Genomic DNA, 6,140 nt, shown 5'->3' with positions numbered 1-6,140 from the left:
GTAACATACAATTAATATGTTGAGCTAAAGTCTCCATTTCTTCAATGTTCAATTATAATAAGCGCCAAACTGCTTCCTCCTTTAGCCTTGACAATATTTAGTTGCATCGATTTTTGTGTTTATATGACAATTCCGAACAATAAATGGACTTGCACATTTGATTAAAAGAAAATACACATAAACATGAATCAAATGCTTAATAGTAATTACAGCATTCAACTCTAATAATATAAGCTACTTTTCAAAACGTATTTTGTCATATCTTTATCATTTGTTTAGATGATGATGTTGGTGAAATAGATCAAATACCACATTCTTCTTCACTATGGACCACAAGAGCCTCATCCCAATGGCATAGTCCAATAACCTCAATTACATAATCATAGTGCAAAATTTGACCTGAAGTTACAGAGTATGAGTTTTTGTACCCAAATCTTCAAAGGTCATGCAATGGATGTACAAATGTATTGGGGTTTAAGAACTGTTCCCCTGATAGATGAGCATGTTGTGGATCTTAGTGCTTGTCATCAATCATGAAATACAGAGTTTTAAGACAATTTGCTACGCTAACAATTACTACGACACTGAACATTATTCCATTCAATATTTATTATGTTGATTTGATATATAAGACACTGTATTTTACGATTATCATTCACAAGTATATCATATATCATATATTAAGAAAATCATATATACAAAGAGGTAATCATATATCTTCATTTTTTGTTCTTATATTACATCGCATATGATCTTTCGTCTTGGATCAATGCATCTGACCATATAAACACGACCCTGGGGGCCGAGGGCTTTGCAGTACAACATCTCTCTCCAAAAGCTTGCCCGATATATTTTAGTATGCACAGCCACACCTCATGGAGACAAGCAATATAGGGGGTTTTGCATCAGTGAGTGACTGAGCTTGTTTGCATCGTTGCAATGCAAGGAAGCATGTTGTGCAGATGAGGAAATACTTGGTGAAGAGATCAGAAGAGATGTGACGATTAAAATCAAATTAGGCCGGTGAATAAGTGACGGAACTTAATGTGCTATATTTGTCGGTCTCATTACGTGACAAGGTGGGAAAAGGAATTAATTGACAACGGAACTCACTCGAGGAATGTTGCCAGCCTAGCTCGCTGTACAAAATTGCAATGTGAAAATATCTGTTCATGTAAAATTCTGTTGCAAAGAGATGGAGGACAAAAATTAAAGGAAGCGGAGACGAAATTGTAATAGCAAGAAAGCAGTATAGAGTTATGGCATGGTTTTGCAAGTGGTAGAGCGCCGCGGGGGTAGCAGCGTAGAGTGTAGAAAAGCCGTGCACAATTAGGTGCTCGGAAATAATGGGCAGTGAGCTCGGTGCTGTTCAAGCAGTCAGTCGCAAGCAGACTTCCAAAAACATGTGGTGGTTTGTATGTATGAAGAACTGAGGCGAACAAGCAGCTGATAAGAAGGTGAAGAAAGTGGATCAGAATTGTCACTCATCTCTGAGATGCCAGGATTAATGCCAGCCACTCGAGTTTGTGTCTCATTTACAATTCCTGAGTTGAAATATTGCTTTAACGCTGGATGAAACTAATATATAAATTGGGATAATTTACTTTGCAAGCAAGGAAACACTACTTAGCCTATGTACCATCTTTATACCAGAAGGAACTGTTTTTATACAAATTTATCTCTGATTGAATCCGTTTTGGACTACCTTGGAGACTATATACCAATTTTGACATCAGTATATTTCTTGTTAATTTTGTTTGATCACAGGCATGTAAACCTACACTGTATATACGACACTCATTACCTGTCGATTAACTATCAAGCTTGGAAAGTTGATACGAGATTTTGCTGTTACTAAGATGGAAAGCCTCAGTCGAATTAAGCAAAAGTTGAAGGAGCCAACCGGGTGAGAGTGCGGACAAGTGCACGGGTGTAAAACGAGACCTTTGGATGGGTAATGGATTTACCTCTAACACCTTAAGGTGAATGTCTTTTTTAATAATTTTCCTCTCGTTTTTTTGTCTGTCTTCTATCCACTTCTCGTTAAATCCTTTTGGTAATACGGGGTAATTATCATCTGAAGCCGATTCTATTATAGCTGTTAATATTTCATGTTAAACTGATAAAATTCAAGCGGTTCAATCTTCTATTAGATAGAATACTAGCGGTGGTACAGAGATATTCACATTTTTGTCTCTATATGAACATTGGGGATTGAGGTATTGGGTATATTTGGTAGGTTGTTAATAGCATAAGCGGTTATGATGAATTACGTGATGTGAGGAGGAAAGGTTGCTAGGGTATATAGGAATGTTTGCCTACCGCAAAATGTGTTTCCATGCATATTTAATTTGAACAAATTGAAATGTGCATATGGAAAAAGACGTTAGAAATATAAAACTTGTTAGAAAATATAACAAATTTATCCAAAAACGATATAGATAAAAGTGATGTTTTCGGCTTTGGTATGACCTGATGTTTGGCAATGACAAATGCCCGTTGTATATTGTTATCTTCATAAGTTTCATAAATTCTTTTATCAAAAGCTACTGCGCATGAATTTGGCATTTTGGAAGCTGTAAGATTAAATTTCAAAAGCTATTAATAACAAAATAGTGTACTCATTTTGACATATGTTACACACGTTGACCACCACACTGGTAACGTATCGCTTGCGTTATAAGTAAACCATCACCAGCTGATATGAAGATGAATTTTACGTTAATATTCAGTGTAAAAACTGACTTGTATTGAGTACATAATGTGATGGGTAATCCGATATGCTATGTAATCTCAATTCTTGTAGGGTAGACTGGTTGAAGGACATACACCGAGTCAAATGCTTTTGCATTATCTTTAAAACTATCCTTTACATGCATACATACAGTGCGCGACTGAAGTTAATGAACATACCGTGTATCTCTAGTATTGTTAAAACTAACAGTTGTTGATTAAATTGAAGACGTTTCCTCATTAGAATGACAGAGCATTGGTGTGCATAAACCATGCATGACAAGCATTCATGCACAAATATGAAACATGCCATAAAGTAAATTAAAAGTGTACAAGAAATTGCATTTGGTAAGCGCACATTTGGATGCAAAGAACCATTCTTCTGCCTTTGGAACTCACTATAGGCCATTAATGCAACGCGAAGAATATACCATCTTCAGTTGAGTGGAGAATATATATAGATTTAGTGTATCCAAGGAAGGATTATTGTAAAGAATATGTTAGAGAATACAGAAAATGTTTAAGTCATACTTAGAAGGCGAGGTTGGTGAATTTGTATTGTGCGTGATAGCGATGTTGTGTGGTTACTGGTTGAGAGTGAATTATATGGAGGAAAGCATTATTAATATTATAATAGAAACAGTACATTGTTTGTAATGCAAGATGTGATAAAACGACCTTGGTTAGATCCTTGGAATAGTATATCTGAATTGTGGTTATTGCTTCATATGTAATTTTACACGAAATTAGGGTTAGTTTTAGGGTTAGTTTATGATTTGGATTAGGATTAGGGTTAAGGTTATGGTTAGAATTACGGTTAGGACTATAGCTTGCACGATATAGTTACATAAGGGTCGACCTGAATTATTCAGGGATTGCTATCTTCAGTAGATAGCATTTAATCAGGGAATGCTATCTTCAGTAGATAGCATTTAATCAGGAAATGCTATCTTCAGTATTTAGTCAGGGAATGATATCTTTAGTAGATCAAGGAATGTTATCTTCCATATACAGCATTTAATCAGTGAATGCTATCTTCAGTAGATAGCATTTAATCAGTGAATGCTATCTTCAGTAGATAGCATTTAATCAAGGAATGCTATCTTCCATATACAGCATTTAATCAGTGAATGCTATCTTCAGTAGATAGCATTTAATCAGTGAATGTTATCTCCAGTAGATAGCATTTAATCAAGGAATGCTATCTCCAGTGGATAACGTTTAGCCAGTGAATACTATCTTCAATAGACAGCATTTAATCAGGGGATACTATCTTTAGTAGACAGCATTAAAATCAGTAAATGCTATCTTCAGTAGACAGCATTAAAATCAGCGAATGCATGTGTATGGGGTTTATCTGTATATGTGGTGCTCAATTAATGTGTATGTGGTGAACTATTGTAAAATGTAGTTTTTTAACTTTTGTATCTTCATGTACACCAACGTAATGTTATCTGACCCGTGATAACCGCGCACAATCAAAACAATAACATATTTTTAACGTTACCCATTGCCATTGACAATAAGCACTAATTTTTCCATTTCCAAACAATAATCATGTGTTAAATACAACAAAAACAGTATACGAATGATTGTAAAGCAGTCGTGTTAAAACTACGTTAGGCTAGTCGTGTGAACCTGCGAGGATGGGTAGGGTGGGTGTGTGTATTTATGTATGTATGTGGTATGTAGGGGGGGGTGCAGGTTTGTGCATGTTATGTAAGAGATGTAGGTATAGGGGGCGCACGCCTGTATTTTACCCGTTTACAGTCAACTACAAAGTACGTACCAATGTTGTCTTACCAGGTACTGGATAACCACTCACAATGGGCCATTCCATTTAAAATCCATACCACCCCTGTGGAAGATTTAGCTAAAGTCTTCCACAGAGGGAGTATGAGTTTCAAGTAGAATAGACTGTTGGGTAACTTCCATTTGAAATACTCACTCCAGTTGTGGAAGATATACGTAAAGCCATAATACAGGGGGAGTATGGGTTCCAAAATGATTAACACTGACCAATTACACTTGAAAAATATACTCCCCTGTGGAAGATATTTTCAAAATCTTCCACAGAGGGAGTGTGAAATTCAACTGGAATAGCCCAATTAAATGATTATCCCTAATTCTTAAGATTAGATTGCCTTTTGACTTATAAATAGAAAATATTTACTAAGCATGTATCTCTTTAGAAAACACAATTAAAGCGATATTTTTAACGAAATTACTATAAATTTTAATCATATTAATAAAGAATAAAGATTTAAAACAAACTGAAAATGAACACAAACGACAGATATGATTAGGGCACAGCAGGGTAGATAGAGGGAAATACGGTTATTGTGGGACAGGCAACAGAAAGAAATAGAGGGAATGGGGGAAAGAGAGAGAGATTGATGATCACCCAAATTTTGTATATCCTTGAATACTGCGAATTTCAACTATTCTAACTATTCTTGCACATAACATGAAATTCTTTCAGCGGAACTCTAAACTCTCTGCTTGTTTTTTTCATCAGCTCAATTCCATGTCCCTTCGCTTTTAATCACGACACAAAACCCATCTAACATTTTCTTGGAACTGTGAAATGAACAAACCGAAATAATCAAAGAAATCCTTGCTTTTGTTGATTACACATGCTATTTATAACCGTAGGAAAGCGCTGGGTGATTAAATACACATACACTGTGCCTGGTAATACCTTAGGTGAGCTTCAACATGCAGGAACAAAAATTTTCCTTAGGAATTTAGTATTGACTCTGATGCATACTCGCTATATACCCCTTCAGCGTAACCTTACGGTGTAAAGCAAATAATAATAACAGCAAGACTTAAAATATGGTTGGGACAAAAGCGCTGGGCGGTTAATGGATTTGCCATTTTGTTGCGTCGGGTTTACACGGGAAATATAATGCCAATGCTGTAGAATTAGATAACTCGAATAACAACATGAAGGCGCGACTTGATTAATGTCCTCAAAGGATTTTGTTAGCAGACGACATATAGCAGACGACAGTTGCTATAACAGTTTTTTGATGTTTAAGAATACGTCACGAACCACTGATTTGAATTTGGTATGTTGGTACTCGTATGAAATATAATATCGGATATTAATTTTGTGGCACAATGTAAGACTGGAAGAATTTAAGATTAGAATACTAGTCTCAGAAGAACCCTATCGCAAACTGAGACGAAAATACCTAAATCGCAAATACGTAGTTTGAGAACGTATTATTCCATTTCTGGCGGTGTATCTAGGTGAGACTTTATCAAATTAGTAGTTTCAAATAGGTATTGTCATCAATGTCAGCGACTTCTGATTGTTTTATCAAAATGTGATTGTTAACCGAACAACAGCAAACCTTACGAAGCTTTCCAATAATGTCTTGTTAACAAAATCAATCTTT

The 6,140-nt window shown here is 35.6% G+C and overlaps 1 protein-coding gene across 1 annotated transcript in view; it reads left to right on the top strand.

The window, feature by feature from the left end:
- Positions 1–1,343: 1,343 nt before the first annotated feature.
- LOC140159637 (netrin receptor UNC5C-like) overlaps positions 1,344–6,140 on the top strand; it is a 233,473-nt gene continuing 228,676 nt past the window's right edge. The window contains 1 exon segment of the mRNA XM_072183131.1: positions 1,344–1,982. The gene's annotated coding sequence lies outside the window, so the exon portion shown is untranslated.

The sequence above is a fragment of the Amphiura filiformis genome, chromosome 8 (assembly GCF_039555335.1).
Source record: "Amphiura filiformis chromosome 8, Afil_fr2py, whole genome shotgun sequence".
In the NCBI taxonomy this organism is placed as follows: domain Eukaryota; kingdom Metazoa; phylum Echinodermata; class Ophiuroidea; order Amphilepidida; family Amphiuridae; genus Amphiura; species Amphiura filiformis.
Note: the sequence above shows the minus strand (reverse complement) of the source record. Positions and strands in the feature narration are given on the sequence as shown.